Below are 20,036 nucleotides of genomic sequence, written 5' to 3'. Positions count from 1 at the left end.
AGCTAGCCAATCACATTCAAGGTATAGAATCCTAGGCATGTCAATGTAAACTGTCCAGACAGGATGTGAAACACAGAAACAACCTCAGACAGGCCATAGCTTCTACAGCTGACTTGAAAAACAAAGGTAAGGCAAAGGTCAAAGAACATTGACATCTGTAATTGCCATGCCCCTTCTACCTGGCCTTGCATTGAGGTTATAGACAGTACACCAGGGAGTTGTTGCACAGATGCACTTACACGCAAGTAGTCGTAGCAAGGGCAGAAACTTAAACATCTGTAAGTATTTAGGAATGTATCAAGTTTGCATTGTATCCAGACCTGCTCTTCCTTGTGTTTGTTGCAGGAGCAGGGATCCAGTCAAGGCACCAACACAGTGTTTCCCAAACTTGGGTCTCCAACTGTTTTTGAACTACAATTCCCATCATCCCTGACCACTGGTCCTGCTAGCTAGGGATGATGGGAGTTGTAGTCCAAAAACAGCTGAAGACCCAAGTTTGGGAAACACTGCAGAAGAAGGGAAGAGAAAGTGATTTTTCACCAAGTGCCACTTCTGCTTGTAGCTTCCACACTGTTCCAGGGGGTCACCCAAACTTCCAGGTCAGCTTTTGGTGGGAGACACAGGGAACTGCAGGGGGAATTAGAAAAAACTGCCTCCACCACTTCCTCCAGCAGGTAAGACCTTTGGACTGATTTCCACCCACAGGCAGTTCAGATCAAGCACTTTATTTTTAACAGATATGATGCATTCTATGAATATAGGCATTCCAAAGAGCACCCCTATCACCACAAGTGATTTCAATGAGGAGAAGAAGAAGAATCATAGAATCATAGAATCATAGAGTTGGAATAGACCACAAGGGCCATCGAGTCCAACCCCCTGCCAAGCAGGAAACACCATCAGAGCACTCCTGACATATGGTTGTCAAGCCTCTGCTTAAAGACCTCCAAAGTAGGAGACTCCACCACACTCCTTGGCAGCAAATTCCACTGTCAAACAGCTCTTACTGTCAGGAAGTTCTTCCTAATGTTTAGGTGGAATCTTCTTTCTTGTAGTTTGGATCCATTGGTCCGTGTCCACTTCTCTGGAGCAGCAGAAAACAACCTTTCTCCCTCCTCTATATGACATCCTTTTATATATTTGAACATGGCTATCATATCACCCCTTAACCTCCTCTTCTCCAGGCTAAACATGCCCAGCTCCCTTAGCCGTTCCTCATAAGGCATCGTTTCCAGGCCTTTGACCATTTTGGTTGCCCTCCTCTGGACACGTTCCAGTTTGTCAGTGTCCTTCTTGAACTATGGTGCCCAGAACTGGACACAGTACTCCAGGTGAGGTCTGACCAGAGCAGAATACAGTGGCACTATTACTTCCCTTGATCTAGATGCTATACTCCTATTGATGCAGCCCAGAATTGCATTGGCTTTTTTAGCTGCCGCGTCACACTGTTGGCTCATGTCAAGTCTGTGGTCAACCAAGACTCCTAGATCCTTTTCACATGTACTGCTCTCAAGCCAGGTGTCACCCATCTTGTATTTGTGCCTCTCATTTTTTTTGCCCAAGTGCAATACTTTACATTTCTCCCTGTTAAAGTTCATCTTGTTTGTTTTGGCCCAGTTCTCTAATCTGTCAAGGTCGTTTTGAAGTGTGATCCTGTCCTCTGGGGTGTTAGCCACCCCTCCCAGTTTGGTGTCATCTGCAAATTTGATCAGGATGCCCTTGAGTCCATCATCCAAGTAGTTGATAATGATGTTGAATAAGACCGGGCCCAAGACAGAACCCTGTGGCACCCCACTAGTCACTCTTCTCCAGGATGAAGAGGAACCATTGATGAGCACCCTTTGGGTTCGGTCAGTCAGCCAGTTACAAATCCACTGAGTGGTAGCATAGTCAAGACCGCATTTTACCAGCTTCTTTACAAGAATATCATGGGGCACCTTGTCGAATGCCTTGCTGAAATCAAGGTAGGCTACATCCACTGCATTCTCTTCATCTACCAGGCTTGTAATTCTGTCAAAAAACGAGATCAGGTTAGTCTGACATGACTTATTTTTCAGAAATCCATGCTGACTATTGGTGATCACAGCATTCCTTTCTAGGTGCTCACAGACTGTTTGCTTAATGATCTGCTCCAGAATCTTCCCTGGTATTGATGTCAGACTGACTGGGCGATAATTATTTGGGTCCTCTCTTTTCCCCTTTTTGAAAATAGGGACAACATTTGCCCTCCTCCAGTCTGCCGGGACTTCGCCTGTTCTCCAGGAATTCTCAAAGATGACTGCCAGTGGTTCTGAGATCACATCTGCCAGTTCTTTTAAAAGAAGAATAATTTGGATTTGATATCCAGCTTTATCACTACCCGAACAAGTCTCAAAGCGGCTAACATTCTCCTTTCCCTTCCTCCTCCACAACAAACACTCTGTGAGGTGAGTGGGGCTGAGAGACTTTAAAGAAGTGTGACTAGCCCAAGGTCACCCAGCAGCTGCATGTGGAGGAGTGGAGACGTGAACCTGGTTCCCCAGATTATGAATCTACTGCTCTTAACCACTACACCACACTGGCTTTCCAATAAATGTGGTAAATCTCTCATTTTTTCTAAATATTTGCTACTAGCAATATCAGTGGTTCAATGTCACAAAATGAACTGACAATGACCTGGTTTGCACATAATATGGTTTGTTTGTTCATGTGAGGTGGCTGTCCCTTTTGCATATTGCATGACACAGAGGAAGACTTTGTTGATGAATGCCATCATGGTTTGCCATCATCCTTCACAACATCTGTGAGACATCCTGCTGGAGGAGCACCCTAAGCTGGCCAACACAGGAGAGGAGAAGAATAAGGTGTCCAGGGATGGAAAACAAGGCGGCCACCCTCCTTGGGCAACCACCAACAAATGAATGCATGGTGGTGCATGGAACGGAACCTATAGCATTCTGTACCACTGAGCCGGCATCTCTATCCACTTATATTTTACTTTGCTTCCTTAGTCCATCCTAGCTGTTGAGTAGCCTAAAACTGTCCATTAAAAAAAAATGAATCCAAACGAAGTAGCAGCACAGAAGTTACTCTTGTTTATTTACTTTCTCAAGGATCTCAGAGAATCACAGAATTATAGAGTTGGAAGGGACGTTGAGAGTAATCTAGTCCAATCCCTACAATGCAGGAATCTTTTACTTTCTTCCGTATGAATTAATGGCTGCCCTTCATTCTCTTTGGAACACCAGAGGCTACGCTTGAAACTCATTCTTGCATCTGACATCAAGCAGTTCAGCTGTCACCAACAAGGACCTGTGTTTGTACACGTCAGGGTCTATAATCCATGAGCTCTCTACCTACCAAGCTGGCATCCTGATAGTTCAATCCATAATGACAACTTGTTGTATTTTGTGTTCTCAATACAGAATTTTCTGTTGAAAGCAAATGGTGTGATTCTAAATACAGTTGTACCTTGGATCTGAAACACCTTGGTACTTTGACGTTTTGGCTCCCGAACGCCGCAAACCTGGAAGTGAGTGTTCCGGTTTGCGAATGTTCTTTGGAACCCGAATGTCTGACAGGGTTCCTGTGGCTTCCGATTGGCTGCAGGAGCTTCCAGCAGCCAATAGGAAGCCCTGCTTTGGTTTCTGAACATTTTGGAAGTCGAACAGACTTCCAGAATGGATTCCGGTTGACTTCCAAGGTACAACTGTACATCAGTAAGTGCATGGTATTGATGCAAGTCAAATTTACTCCTAAATATGGGTAAAACGGAGAGTTAAGTATCTATAGTTTTGTATGGAGAAACTGCAGTCATCTCTGAGCATTTAGAAAAGCAGCATCTGTACTAACAATTTGCAAGGCCAGCACCGGGCACATGCCCAAATTGTTGCAACATATTATTGAATAAATAATATGCAAGCCTCTGCAGATCCAGCTTCAGAAGGATATTAATTTTCTCCTTACTGTCCTGAAATGTTTAGCCCCTAGGTAACATTTATACTTTCTGAAGTTTTCTGGTGAGTCACTGAACTCTGGGGTCAGGGCCGGTCTATTTATGACATGGTACAACTGAAGGTTTTCAGTAATCCATTCCAAATGTATCATAACACAATCCAACGAACAAAAAATAAAATAGAATCAGTATGCTGGTTTTAGAAAGCTACCCCCAAAACGGCCAATTTGTATCTGCCGATGAATGGATGGATCATGGGACTTAGGTGCACTTAAGAGCCATCCAGAACACCAGACAGGAACAAAAAATGAATTAGCAACTGTCCAAGTGTTTGAGAACCTCCAGTTTCATGCCTAAGTAAATACAGAGTTCTAGTTGCTTTCCTTTAGTTACAATCTTCTTATGTGTGTGTGGGGGGGGGGCTAAAGCAGCTTTCTAATTTGGAAATTGAAAGGCATGACAAGGAAAAGGACATACAACATGTAGGTTCAATGCATAAGAGGGTTGCACACACACACTCCTCCCTGAGGACAACTTTAATTCACAGTAGTGTCAGTCCTGCCAGAACATTACTTGCATTGTGGAAATATTTGACACCTCTGTGGCTACAAATTTACAGCATTTCCATTTATTTTTAAGGGAATTTTTCCCCGAGTTCAGAAACCTACTCAAATTTCAGAAACCTCATAAAAAATCAATTTAGACTAAACCTTTGCGTACATACATGGTCTTATCCAAAGAACGTTTTTTTAACACTCACAGATTTCAAATGGTTTGCCCTTTTATAGCTCATTACACATACCAGTGAGTTAAGCCTCACAACCCCCTAGTAAGTTCCAAGAGGGAAGTGGTATTGTGGCCAAACAAAACACACCCTCAGAAAATACCCAAACTGTTAGTCTGTAAATATACTGGAAAGAAAACTCATTGGGAGAACACTACAGCTCTTGTCCTAATCAGAAAAATCAAGATGCCCAAAGGGGGTGGTGCCATAAACCCCTTGCAGAATCTCTTAACGTTCCCATCATTTCAACTACCATTTCTCTTTTTGTATCGCTTTTATTTTGGCAGAGTACTTGCCAGAACTGACCACTCACGGGAGCCCTGTGATGCATATCTGTTTCACAGATGAGACCTGCAGAAGACAGATTTGAACCCAAGTGTCTGAGACCAAGTTTTTGCCACCATACCCTTCTGGCTTTCTGACAATCAGCTATTGTAATGATATGGTCACAATTAGAACTTTGCTGAGTCTTGATTTCTAATCCCTGTATTAAGGCTCATTAAAACCAGGACACTGAGAAATCTATGCTAAACGGGAAATTTAAAGTCTGCCCCAAGGAAAGCTGAGTTTCACTACTTGAATAAAGCATGAAAACTAGGCAAATCTGCATACTATTTTTCTCTTTGTACAGTTTATTCTATATTCTTCTTATTTATTTATTTTTCCAAAATTGCTGTTCCTGCTGTTAGTTATGCCAAGGAGCTGTACAGGGTACTAAATCTCTCCATCTGTAGCAGTGGAAATATCAGCTCTCTGGCCTGTCAGAGAAGAGCTCACATGCTTCCAAGTGTATCTTTGTGACCATAAGAGCCTGAAATGTTTTCTGACTGAACACTGATGCTCTCATAAAGTTGAATGCTGAGCCTCATTGGAAAAATCTGGGTTTCCAGGATGCCACTTGTAGGCATAGTGGCATCCTTGAAGACTTCATATAGTGTCCCTTCTCCCTGGTCATTGCACCACCTGACAGAACCCAGGTATGACAGGTGGGAGGGGCTGCCCTCCTGCCCATCATCTGACATCACAATTACATCAGCTGACTCGTTTTTGCCCAGGTGGGTGATCAGCTAATGGCTGGAGTTTGCAAAGCACCCAAATATGGAGCTATGCAATCCCTAACCATCAGGCTTTGCATTCTCCATGTGCAACTGATTGTCAGTCTCCATAAAGTGCAGTGCACAAGGCTTTGCAGGTGCGAAGACATTTTGTAAGATTTTTATTTTAAAAAATTCATACTACATTAAGATAACAGCTACAAAAATTGCAAATAGAATAGATAGAATACAGAGTCCTCTCTTAAGGGTACTTCTTAGCCGATAGCACTCACAGAAGGCAGTAGTCCCTCTGAGCTCTCACTTGGGATATTTCCTTTCTCATCCCAGTTGCTCACCCTGGGAGACAGACATTTCCCTCACTCCCACCCCTATAAATATACGATCCCTGGACCGTAATAAAGGCCCCATGCATAGGACTCCTAAGAAAAAGGAATCATTAAGAAAAAAGGAAAGAGAAGAAAAAGAAAGGAAAGAAAGAAAGACAAATAAAAGAAACATTAGAAAAAGATAAAAAGGGCTTCCGGTTTTCCATCTGCTGGTTTTTAAATTTAAATATATTATAAATTTATATAAATTTAAATATATTCAGCCCATGATAACATCCATCTTCTCCACTTTCTGTTAAAAATGTTTCTTTTAAGTCAAAATGTCTGAGGCAAGCCCTGAGAACCAGCTGCATGTAGAGTGCTGTGCACAGGGCTTTGCAGGCACCAGCCATCCACCCAATCTGCCTTTGTCACTCCCCTTTGACTCAACTACATATTTAACTATCTAACACCTAATGTCACATATGACATCGGATAGGTGGCCATGGCTTGGCCCAAAACAGCCTTGTGGGCCAAATGGAGAGGCCTAATTAGGGCCACGGGACAGAAGTTCCCTAACTGTAATCGGCATTGATAGTTGCTCTTCAGAGTTCATCAGACATGAGTCTTTCCGAACTGTACCTGGAGATTGTATCCAAGCCATTTTGCATGAAAGGCATGTGCTCTACCACATGACTACAACACTTTCCCTGTGCTTCTGACCTTAAGCACAAGGTTACCAATATGTTTCACTTGCTTCATCTACTTGCTTCTACAGTCAGTTCTGTAATGAGATACCGTGTGGTTGGGTGGATGATATGGTTGCTTGCCCATGACATCATCATTTCCACCCAGGGAAAGCAACTTTTTCATAAATAGCAGCCGCATCGCCCACTCAAACCACTTGGTTCCTGGTTCTAAATATGGGACATGGGATCCCAGCCACTTGGAACGGGCATTCATGCCACAGAAGTTTAAATGGATTAAGCCAGGGTCATTTATCTGTTGCAGGAGGCCTCTAATAATTATGATAAAATCCCATCACTACATATACTGTTGATTTATTCTCTTTACATGGGCACTGTCCACTTGCAAGAGCCTTGTACCTAATGAGCCAGAAGCTGACCAGTATCAACCAGAGCTGTCTTTGACAATCTGAACGGTACATCTTGGAGTTTTAGACACCATGGAAAGTACCATATTCAAGGTCCCTAAGCTCCTGTTTCATACATTGCATTGGTTACATGAGTGGGTTCCCGCAAGTGAAGAAAACAATAGAAAATAATGTAAGAACTGGCCTAAACTTCACAGTATCTAAAAACAAAGCTGCTTCTTGCCCTATGCCCTCATGTTAAAAATGGAATATGTGAAACCTGCTGCTTCTTCCTGCATTTCCTATAGAATAACTCTCAAGGCAAAATGTCTCCAATACAAAAACTGAATATAATGAAAAACGATTAACTGCAATTCAGTAGTACATTGCGTCCTATCTTGAATAATTTCCATCCAAAGTAGAAACCTTGGCACTTAAAGTAAGTGTCTGACAGTTGAGAATACTGGAAGTTGTGCATAACATTTATTCTACCTTGTTAGAACAAGATCTGCATTTTACCATTTATAATGATCTAAGATCACTCTTATAAATATTTGCTCTGTATAGCCTGCAGCTGAAATGCTTTAGTTTTTAATATTTAATGTATTAATATTAATGTGTACAACAAGCAAACATTGTCTCACAAGTACACCATCTTGATACAATGCAAAACATTCTTCACATCAAATTGTACTTTTTTAATAAAAAAAGACCACATCTGAATTAACATTTCATATTCTAAAGTGCATTCCATAAATCGTCCAGTAATAGTAATTCACGCTCCAGAAACATACTGTTTAGACTACCCTGTACATGGAGCTAGACTACCCTTGATGACTGTTTGGAAGCTTCAATTAGGCAGAGAGATAATTTTCCGTCTCCTTTTCAGGAGGTGAAATAGCTCTTGCACTATCAGCTTCTCTGCAGTGGGAGAATTTGCTAAGCTGCCTAGTTCTCTGCTCCAAAGGGCTGGGATTTATTTCTATGATTCCATGCAGGCAGCGGCCAAGTAACCATGTCTCAAGGCTGCATCATCCTTTACATATTTGCCATGCAAAATATACACATTCTCCTCCTCCCCTCCTAGATGACTATCTGCATCTATCACTAAAACAGATACTCTAGCAATCTTATGTTTAAAAAAATTCAGTTCTGGCATGCTGTGGAACTAACTAACTTACTGGCAATACCCAGACAGTCTTAGTGGGGCTTTTGCTCGCATGCCCAACGGCTGCATAACTGTTGCAAGCTACTTTAAGCACCTTTGGGCAAAAAAGCAGACTATAAATATGAAATATATAATAATGGTAATAATAATGCATACTTGCCTGGGACTGAGAAACAGTGGGAAGCATCTAACAGCTCTGTGAGGCAGGCATGTCTAGGCAACTACTGGGTCTGCTTACCAGCATGGAACACAACACACTTCAAAACGGACCCCCATTCCAATTTGCAACTCAGCTTGTCTTTCATATATAGCGATTCCTGGCTGCTGAGAATTTGGCCCTCAAAAAAGCTACAATTTTATGTGGGGAAACCCAGCCTTTCAATTATTTGCTTGTTGTTACCTCTGTCAAAAAGCAAGCTGGAAAGCATATTTCTCTTTCCCCTTCCCTTCCCCTGACTAGTGAATTTTAAAGAGAGAAAGTAAATTCACAAAGCTTCAGAACAGACGCTTAAGTACATATCTGATTTCTTTCCAAAGTTACTTTTTGTGCAAATTAAAAGTGTCCAGAAGAAGAACAACAACAACAAGAAGAAGGAAAATTGATCCAAGCTGCAGGAATGTGCTGTTATGTTGAAAATCCAGATATAGTCAGTCCTTCATGGTCAGATTTTAAATGGGCCCATAGCCCCATGGATGATGATGATGATGATGAATTGAATTTATATACCTCCCTATGGGACGCGGGTAGCACTGTGGGTTAAACCACAAAGCCTAGGACTTGCCGATCAGGAGGACAGCGGAATGAATCCCCGCGACGGGGTGAGCTCCCGTTGCTTGGTCCCTGCTCTTGCCAACCTAGCAGTTCGAAAGCACCTCAAAGTGCAAGTAGATAAATAGGCACCGCTCCGGCGGAAAGGTAAACAGCGTTTCCGTGTGCTGCTCTGGTTCGCCTGAAGCGGCTTAGTCATGCTGGCCACATGACCCGGAAGCTGTACGCCGGCTCCCTCGGCCAATAAAGCGAGATGAGCGCAGCAACCCCAGAGTCGGTCACGACTGGACCTAATGGTCAGGGGTCCCTTTACCTTTACCTTTACCTCCCTATACCAGGAGGTCTCAGGGTGGTTCACAGAACAAAATCAAAATACAAAACCACAAAATACATAATCAAAATAAAAGCAACAACTCAATAACCCACACCCAAAAAAAAACACGTTTTAAAAGGGCATAGAACGGCAATCAAATCAACAAAAGGCCTGGTTAAAAAGGAATGTTTTTGCCTGGCTCCTAATGGTATATAATGACAGTGCCAGGTAAACTTCCCTAGGGATGGCATTCCACAGACGTTCTCGTGTTGCCACCCTCTGGACCTCTCAAGGAGGAGGCGCACAAAGGAGGGCCTCAGAAGATGATCTCAGGGTCTGGGTAAGTTCATATGGAAAGAGGCGGTCCTTGAGGTATTGCAGTCCTGAGCCGTTAAAAGCTTTATAGGTCAAAACCACCACTTTGAATTGGGCCCGGGAACGACAATGTTACCTTGGGTTAACTTATTTCGTTCCGGAGGTCCGTACTTAACCTGAAACTGTTCTTAACCTGAAGCACCACTTTAGCTAATGGGGCCTGCTGCTGCTGCCACGCCGCCGGAGCACGATTTCTGTTCTCATCCTGAAGCAAAGTTCTTAACCCGAGGTACTATTTCTGGGTTAGCGGAGTCTGTAACCTGAAGCGTATGTAACCTGAAGTGTATGTAACCCGAGGTACTACTGTAATTGGTAGCCAGTGCAGTTGGACCAGGATCAGTGTAATATGCTCAAACCATCTCGCTCCAGTGAGCAACCTGGCCACTGAATTCTGCACTAACTGAGGTTTCTGAACTGTCTACAGAGGCAGCCCTACATATAACACATTGCAGTAATCTAACCTTGAGGTTACCAGAGCATAGACAACAGTAGTTAGGCTATCCGTGTTCAGATAAGGGCGTACCTGGACCACCAGCCAAAGCTGATGGAAGGCACTCCTGAGCCACTGAGGCCACCTGAGCCTCGAGTGACAGCAAAGGATCCAGGAGGACCCCCATGCTGTGAACCTGCTCCTTCAGAGGAAGTGTAGCCCCATTAAGAACCGGTGGTCTCCCACCCATCTGGTCTAGGGAACCACCTCAGTGCCTCAGTCTTATCTGGACTGAGTTTTAGTTTGTTAGCTCTCATCCAGTCGATTACCGAGGCAAGACACTGGTCCAGCACTTCCACTGCCTCACCTGCAGATGTAAAGGAGAAGTAGAGCTGAGTAGTTCTTTATATGGGATTCACACATACTACTACTGCAGTTACTGAAGGGGATAGAAAGAGCTGATAGTTAGGGCCAATTCACATAACAAAAAGTGGCCGCGTTTCATCTGCAACGGAACTTCAAATCTCAAACCCTTTTTAGTTTGGCAAGCAAATAAATGCATCAAATAAAGATTTGGCAAGCAAATAAATGTATCCAATAAAAAATGCAACAAATAAAGATAGGAGAGAAGAGCAAGGTGAGCAAAAGATTCACTTTGTTACATGCATATCTCAACCAAAATTGAATCAGATCCTATATATTTTTATAATAGTAATAGTAATAATAGTAATAATAATAATAATAATAATAATAATAATAATAATAATAATAATAATATCCCACTTGCAAAGTGCAAACTCTACCTAGAAATGCCTGCATGCTAACAGTCACTAATTTGCAGTGTCTGCAAGTTTGATATGGGAGAGAAGGTCTAAATTCTGTCACTCCCCAGAATGTAAGCCATTCACATTAATCAGATTTCTCTAATGTAAGCTAGGTTCCAGAAATGCTCCTAAAAGGGAGAGAGTGTCTCTGTGTCCATTCAACTGTCAGCATTACAGTGGTACCTCGGCTTAAGAACTTAATTCATTCTGGAGGTCCGTTCTTAACCTGAAACTGTTCTTAACCTGAGGTACCACTTTAGCTAACGGGGCCTCCCGCTGTCACCGTGCCACCGCCGCTGCATGACTTCTGTTCTCATCCTGAAGCAAAGTTCTTAACCCGAGGTACTATTTCTGGGTTAGTGGAGTCTGTAACCTGAAGCATCTGTAACTTGAAGCGTATGTAACCAGAGGTACCACTGTATTTGCATAAAGAACCGTATATACTTGAGTATAAGCTGAATTGAATATAAGCCGAGGCACCTAATTTTAGCACAAAAAACTGGGGATTTTTTTTTCCCCTGAGTATAAGCTGGTTCACCACACCACAAACCTGGTGGTGGCGGCAGTGGCGGAGGAAGAACAAGCAGCCCAAAAGGGTTCCTTTCGGGCCGCTAGTCTCTCCACCACCGCTCGCAAGAGCAGGCATAGGAGCCGCAGTTGGGAGAGGCACAGCGCAGCGCAGCGCCTCTCCCAACCGCGGCTCCTATGCCTGCCCTTGCAAGAGGCAGGCGCGGCGAGAAAGGGCTCATTTCGGACCGCTCGTCCCTCCACCACCTGACTCACTCAAGTATAAGCCGAGGGGGGCTTTTTCAGCATTAAAAATGTGCTGGGAAAGTCGGCTTATACTTGAGTATATACGGTAACTACTGGGCTATATATGCCTTTCCGCTTCAGACTGCCTTCAACTATTAGTCTACATTCTGGCATGGTATCGTGCAAGGATGCTCCTTTTAAAAAGCATGAATTTCTTAACACTATTTGCATCAGCCTAATAGTTTTTAGTGCATTGCTTTGGCTTCAATATTATGTTAAAAATCAAAAAGTCATTCCGGATCCAAGTATGAAATGCCAAGTTTTGGGTTGTAGCAAAATCCTAATGGCAGGAATCACAAACTCTTGGGAGGAGGGTTTGCAGTGGAAATGCTGACACATAATTGTTAACTACAGCTACAAATGTCTCTGTGCAGATATATTTCCCCTCTCCTATACAACCGTTCCTACTAGCTAGGCATTGGGAAGCAGCTGCATACGCTATTGAAAAGGATACTGTAGGAATTGGAGCTGAGAAAAGTATTTCAGTACAGAAGACTTTCCTTCCCTGAGGAGGTAGTTGCAGTTCTAAGGCTTTCTGAATCTAATTTTGGAAAAGGAACAAAGGACAGAAAGGGGACCGGGGGCAGTGGGGTGGGGGGGACAAAGGGAATAAAAAGAGAACAGAGGGAACTGCAACATGAACAGGAATTTAAATATGTATTTTTAAAAGTTAATTTAATGCAAGAATAAAGCAGGTAGTTGTGTTATGCTTGCAGTGTGTCTCCTTCCTTCCTGCACCACTTAGAGAAGGTGGACACCCTGGGCCACATTTTCAAAAGAAAAAAAGAACTGCTATGGAATTTATCTCAGAATTGCAGTTTTCACTTCCTCCCTGGAATTAAGGAGAATGGTGCATCTGAAAGAGCTTGGGTCAAATTACAGCTCTCTGTTAGACAGGTCTCCAGGTTAATGGGGCAGGTATTTTGAAAGATAGCATTTTACAGTGGCAGGTAGTATTTTCCCTAGCATTTTCGCCCCTGCTGTTTTGAACAGCACCACCAAGTGTGACCGTTTAAAAGACACCGAGTATTTTCAAAGCAAGACTCCACTCTAAATAGAAAAAAGAGTAATCAAAACATCCCTGTGTGCTATACTTCCTCAACTCCACTTCTCACAAAACCACATCATGTATCCAGCCTTTCAACTGTGGGCATCAACCAGCAAAAACGCAAGCCTTTTTAAACCCTCACATTTATAGTAGGGAAAAATCTCTCTTGCAAACACATTGCATATGTATAAGGAGACAGCCTCCTGCTGAGTTAGAATAAAGTCAAAACAAAACCAAACTTCCACTGCAGTTCAAAGCCAACATGAAGCCAACCAATATCAGAATGGAAAATGAATTAAAACCAAAGGGGGATCTTAAGGTAAACCCGCTACAAGTTGTGGGTTCATTTCACACCACTCAACTGCAGACTCTAAGCAAGGGGTAGCTAACCTGTGAGCTTTCCAATGTTGCTGGATTCACATCATCCCTAACCAATGGCCTTGGAGGCTGGACCAATGGGAGCGGGAGTCCAACAACATCCAAAAAACCACAGGTTAACCCCTCCTACTGCAAACTATATGCTGCACTTACTCCAAGTACACATAAGATAATACACATACACATGCACACACTCCAAATATGACTTCTGTCACTGTGCTCTGAGGCTGCCTATCAATCTGAGGACATCATGTGATTCGCCTCTTCCCCTGCCTGATGGGGTTCACCTCAGTATGGAATTCCTCAGAATGGAAGCACACTCAACCTGACTTAATATGAAAGGCCTCCTGGAAACCCATAAATAAGCCAATTGCATTAATGAAAGAGCAGATACATGCTGAGCTGTGGGGGAGAGCCTGGGGCTTGGATCACAACCTTTACACACAGGTGCCAGTGCCACAGTGGGCCCAAACTCTGTAGCCCTTGCAGTTCCTCCAGCCTTGCTCAGGACACAAGGCCTGAAAGATCAGTCTCAACATGGTCCTGCTCAGACTGCAAAATCTCCAGGCACCTCCCCGCACCCGCCGCCCCCCCCCAACATGTGGCAATACCAAGAAGAAAGATATTTGGTGTCTTTTTCCAGGAGAGGCTCATCTGGGTCCTCATTTCAGCACCGATTGAAGGCCTTTTTATTTTCCAGGGTTTAAAAACTTGCATTGGTCTGTTCTTTACGAATACTGCTTCTCTAGTGTTGCTGTTTTTCAGTTTATGGTAATGTAACTCTTAATTTGTGGTGCTTTCAATATTTTATCATCAGTTGCCCTGATAGTGCTTTTGAAGGGATGGGTACAAACCTAAATAATAAATTAATAGCAACAAATAAGGCAAACCAGGGTAGCTGACAGTTGCATTCAGCCTGAAGCTGAGTATTTCTCATACCCTTTTTGATGCAGTTCCTAGAACCGAGGAAAGCTTCTGGTTCAGGGACTAAGGTTTCCATAAATTACATTAATGAGGAGTTTTCTAAAGGGAGAGAGAACACATTCTTTTAAAAAAAGAACAAGAAGGGGGGGGGACCTATGCTATTTAGAGGTTAACAGCTCTGACATGAAGCCAGGTCAAACAGTCACAAATAGCGATAACTCTGCAATAGTTCTAACATTCACCCCTAAAACATCATAGAGCTCCAAGCATTCCTCCTTCTCTCAAGGCTGCTTCACTCAATATGGAACATGCACACATGTTTTTTAAGATATGTACATGAGCTGGTGGTCCCTGGCCAATTATAGCTTCCCTGGCATTTACACACATCTTTCTGTCAAGTCATGGTACACATATTTCAAAAACTCCCTTGTTTCTCCTCACAGCTTATGTTTTTAGCATGCAGACCCCCCCAAAAAAGGTATTTGTGCAGCAATCCTTAAAACTAATTTCTAAAACAATATGATGATGATGATGATGATGGAGTTGGTAAAAATGGTGCACATCTCTTTCTTTCACTTCTTTTAAAAATAAAATACGAAGAGGAATTTCGAACCGACTGGGGCATAAATATTAGATGAAGGAAGTCATTCTATTTAATCCCTGGAAGAATAAACAGCATGCTCATTTCTAAAGTGTTCTGGCATGCTGCTATACCATTTGGCACTGCCTTACTGGAAGGACTGTGTCATGCGAGTGGGTTAATAAGCTTCCAGAAAAGAAGCAAGCAGATGAATGTGTAATAAAGGCAGGATAGCTGAAGTAGCTGCTGCAAGCAAGTGCTGCATACCTTCCCCAATCATATTCATTGCTGGAGGAATCAAACATATGAGAAATTCCAAATGGGATGAAAGGCAAATATAATTATGAGGTGGAGAGGAAGCACTCATAAAAGCAAACATGTTTTCCAAGTTCAAGCCTGCGCGGATGGAAAGTTAGGCTTAGGAAAGCCAAGGCACACACTCTGCTGTGAAGCAACAAGATAAAACCTATCTAATTAAATCTTACAAAGCACAATAAATTAGATGTGCAGAAAAGAGTTCGAAAAGGTCAAGATTTTCTTCTAACCTTGTGGTTTCATAGGGCCCCCAACCAGCTGTGCAATTTTTGATCAAACTATGCAAAGGTTACGTTGAAATGCAGCTGTATGGAGTGGAGGAGTTCTTGCACTCCCTCTACGTCTGAAACCGGTCAAAGGTAAAGCCACCAAATTTGGGCTATCTGTGATCTTGACTCGTGTTGCAAGTATTCAGACCAGCTCAACATTCCCACAGCATTCTCAGGAATGACCAGCCTGCTCTCAAGGGAAGCAAGTGAAACCAGCCAGCTAGCCCTACAAAAAAAAAAAGTCTTCTATTTGCTCCTTAACAGCCAGAATGCTCTACTGAAAGCAAGTTAAAGATACACTGGTGCCAAGGATGACAACAATGCTAACACTCAACCCTAATTTAAGAATACCACATGCTGAACATTTTGCTTACTGCTGAGTTATCTAGGAACTCCAAGGCTGTGCCTAAAGAGAACAAAGAGGAGTGAACCAAATTCTGACAAAATTAAACTGTTGCCATACCTTGTCATTTCTGTCGTCATCTCTCCCCAACCCCTGCTGCCATCTAACCTCTCCTCAAAATTCTTGCTTGGCCCTATAATTTTCAACAAATGTTCCACTGATGAGTTCAGGCTGTGAGCGCAGCTGTCATGGTTTTTACTGCCACACATACAAAGTACTATGCACTTATGTATCACAGAGCCCATATTCTATTAGATGCCACCTAATCGCTCTGAAGTGCTATACAAGTGCAATGTGGCAAGTCAATGCAGGTAGGCAACCTAAGGCCTGTGAGCCAGATGCTGCCCAATCGCCTTCTCAATCCAGCCCACGGACAGTCCAGGAATCAGCGTGTTTCTACATGAGTAGAATGTGCCCTTTTATTTAAAATGCATCTCTGGGTTATTTGTGGGCCCTGCCTGGTGTTTTTACATGAGTAGAATGTGTGCTTTTATTTAAAATGCATCTCTGGGTTATTTGTGGGACATAGGAATTCGTTCATTTCCCCCCCAAAAAAAATATAGTCCAGCCCACCACATGGTCTGAAGGACGGTGGACCGGCCCATGGCTGAAAAACGTTGCTGACCCCTGTGCTAGAGCTCTGGTAGACTTTCGTTGCTTAAGAAAGTTTCTTCAGCTGGAAAATGGAGTGCTTTATACTCATTCCTGCCCAGGAGGACATAATGGTAAACCTAGGGAGATAGACCTTGGTTCAGATCTGAGAAGTTGTAGTTACACGGCTCACCACATGAGACGGTAATGAGCAGTTCCTGACACTTATGGACTAGTTTCTCAGCAGCATGTATGATGATGCTCTTAGATTCAGAAAACAAGGTATCTTGTTTCATAAACTACTTTTTGTTTCAGTCCAAAATTCACTGACCTTCATTCCATACACACACACACACACACACACACACACACACACTATATTTACATGCAACATGCTTGGTTAAAAGCTACAACTCTTCAGTGAAAAAGCACTGTGAAATTGTAAATAAATTATAAGTTCCCCCCTCCCACATACAAAATATCAAGTACTCAAGTCCCTTGAAATTAATCCTATGACAGGTTTCAACTGAAATGGTCCAAATTTATGAGACTTGGAGCACATGCAAACATCAATGGTTCAGGAGGATGGGATCGCATCGGCAGAGAACAGCACCACTTGGGATAGAGGGAGTCCACCGTGATAGATGTCTCAGGTGATGCCCAGATGGGTGGCAAGCTGCCAGCAGCAGGTCCCCCCACCAGCATTACTATATGAAATGGAGCATATGGAGATCAGAGATGGGGCACCACTGGATCTAAAGCCCCATGGATCCCAAAGGGCCTGATCCCTCAGCTACAGCACACTCAGGTTGGTGAGCTGGTAGGGAACTCCTCCACCACCTTGCTGGCAACAGGGTTTCAAATGCAGGAGTGGATCCGCCGCCACCCCCAGCCCCACATTAAGACTAGAAATTGCATTTTACGTCCAAGACTATTTTCCAAAGTTCAATTATTTAAGCACCTTAAATACCAATGGATGCACTTCATTATCATGTGATCTTACAGCAGCCTTTATATAGTGTTTTGTCCTTTACTTGTAGTTTTCTTTGGGTTAGAAGGTTTTGATTAGTTTCTTTCTCCACAAAATATGCATTCCAATAATGATTACAAGTTATTATAATCAAGCCCACAGGCACATAAAATCAATTGACCATAACGCTATGAATTGCCTCAAAATTGCAGACTGTCATAGCTCTGTTCTTTAAGGCGCTGGCTGAAAAACGTGTTGATTATGCTTCCCACCCACCCACCCCTTTTTAAAGTATCAATCAAGTTTGGAAGACAATTTTTCCAAGTGCCTGCTTAACTTTCCGTCCCCTTCTAAAATTAAATACATACGTTTTAGGGAAAGAGTATAATATGCTTTGATGTGGCTTGTACTTTACTGTATTGAACTCCCAAGTGGTACTCTGGGCCAGCAGGAAGCAGGGTATTTATGGAGCGAGGTTTCAGATAATTAGATATCTCCTTTAGGAGTCATGTGAGAATGCAAGAAAATCAATTTGCCAGTCTGATCCATTTTCCAGTTAAGCTGGAGTTCTCAGATCTGAGACAACCTGCAGGCACAGAGAAGTCAATAAGACAAAATCTCCTTAAATCCAAAGTTCTTTGCTTAACCAAGTTTGGGGTTTAATTTCCTACTCGGCTCCACATTCAGAGAAACTGAATTAATTTTTTGCTCCTGTCTTCACTGCAGAATACGTAGAAGATGCCTGAACTGACATTTCCAAGAAGAGAGTCATAAGATCCGAGACAAGTATGAGGACAAGAGAAAAAGTTCTAGTCCTTATCGACAAGCTGGAAATTAACAGATCACTTGGTCCAGATTGTATTCACCGCCCAAAAGTTTTTAAAAGAATCAAATGTGAAATATCCCTAAGATCAGCCTCCATACTTACGACTGGAAAGCGGCAAACATAACACCAGTTTTTTAAACAAGAATCCAAGTGGGATTCAGGAAATTACAAGGTATTGTAATGGCCACAAACATAAAGAATTTAAAGTGGGATTAGGCAAATTCACAGACAATAAGGCTATCAGTGGCTACTAGCCATGATGATTGCATACTACCTCTGGAATCAGAGGTAGCCTGCCTTTGAAAAGCATCTGTTGTGAAATAGCAGCAAGATAATGCTACTGTGCTCATGCCCTGCTTATGGACTCCCCAAAGGCATCTGTCTGGTCACTGTGAAACACAGGATGTTAAACTAGATGAGCCTTTGGTCTGATCCAGCAAGGCTCTGCTGAGGTTCACATAATAAATTTCATCTGTGCCTAGCTTAGGATGTTTAAATTTGGTGCCACAAAGTATGCTGCCCAGCCATTTTTATAAGTTGGAGGACACCCTAACCCCTTCCCAATAAATATTTAATTCATGTTTAAGTGGAAGCATTTTAAGGATTTTTTTGCCTTTCCTTTAAGAAAGAAACAGCCAAGGGCTTTTTCTCTTTTGTTCAGACATCATCTTTAAAGGAAAGACATAAACTCTTTATGCCTATCCTCCAAAAGCCATTCAAAGATGATGAATGGTTGCAAGAAAAGGGGAGGATAAATATTCTCCCCTGCTTCAGTTTATATATGTGAGACACAAATAGCCACTTAAAGATGTGGATGTGCACAGTGTACCCATTACCTTACAAGCTACATGTGCTCTGCAAAATGTTTTATATTTTGAGACAGCCTGGATAGCTCTGTTGGTTAGTGCATGGTGCTGATAACGCCACGGTTGCAGGTTCAATCCCTGCATGGGGCAGCTACATATTCCTGTATTGCAGGGTGTTGGACTAGATGATCCTTAGGGTCCCTTCCAACTCTAAACTTCTATGATTCTGTGATTCTTATTTAGGTGTATTACCACTACATCCACTATTGTAACCATAGCCTTTGAGATTCCGTAGCCCAGACAGTGCTTCTTTTTCTTGCTGCAAACATGACTGGTATTCTGGAATGTGCCATCATTCATTTTCCTTTTGCCAACTTACTAGCACATTCCTTTGACCAGAAGTACACAAAGAAGTGTGTCAATTAAAACAAGCCAAGTGTAACAAGTATACTACCGAAACCGGTATTTGAGATGGAAATGCTATTCAAGCATTCTGGAATCTAAAGGATAAGTTGGCTGCTTGATTTGCGGGGTGGGGCAAACCAGAGGAAAGGTGTAGTGACAGCAAATACTAATATTTCAAGAAGAAACCTAAGCTCTTAATGATCAGGATCAGAAGAAGGAGCACAACCGTGAAAACAAGACAGCTTGAAACAGGCCTAATCTCATGGCTGTCTGAACCTAGAAACAGAGCAGAGATTCAGCCATGCCACCAACATCGTTTCAATTGAATACAATCTTGCCTATCCAAGGGTGGTCTAGTTCCAGAGATAGAATTCCATATCCTACGAACAGATGAAATTCCTCACTTGTTGATAGCTCTCTTGTGAGGAGTTATCACTTCCATTTACTTAACACTCTTTGCAGTGGATACAGTGGAGCGACAGCTAGTGATGGAATGTCAGCAAACACGGTGTGAGGGTCCCTTACATGATAAAACGGCAGTGGACAGTAGTCTAGACAATGGAGGCAAACAGCTCCCCTTTTCTGTTTTAATCAGGGTTCGTTTAATGTTTGCTTCCGTTCAAACTATCCATTTCCCTCATTCTGCCTTGATGTCCAA

General features: G+C 42.7%; 2 long non-coding RNA genes across 11 annotated transcripts in view; one reads left to right on the top strand and one right to left on the bottom strand.

The window, feature by feature from the left end:
* Nucleotides 1–11,293, top strand: part of LOC308594018 — a 181,179-nt gene extending 169,886 nt beyond the window's left edge. Inside the window, exon 3 of the long non-coding RNA XR_014011230.1 lies at nt 11,228–11,293. This is a non-coding gene — a long non-coding RNA (uncharacterized lncRNA). The remainder of the gene's footprint in view (nt 1–11,227) is intronic.
* LOC308593935 overlaps nt 1–20,036 on the bottom strand; it is a 401,889-nt gene that overhangs the window by 261,785 nt on the left and 120,068 nt on the right. The gene's annotated exons all lie outside the window — the stretch shown is intronic.

This window comes from Podarcis bocagei (assembly GCF_964188305.1).
Source record: "Podarcis bocagei genome assembly, chromosome: 8".
NCBI lineage: Eukaryota > Metazoa > Chordata > Lepidosauria > Squamata > Lacertidae > Podarcis > Podarcis bocagei.
This window is presented reverse-complemented; position numbering and strand designations above follow the sequence as displayed.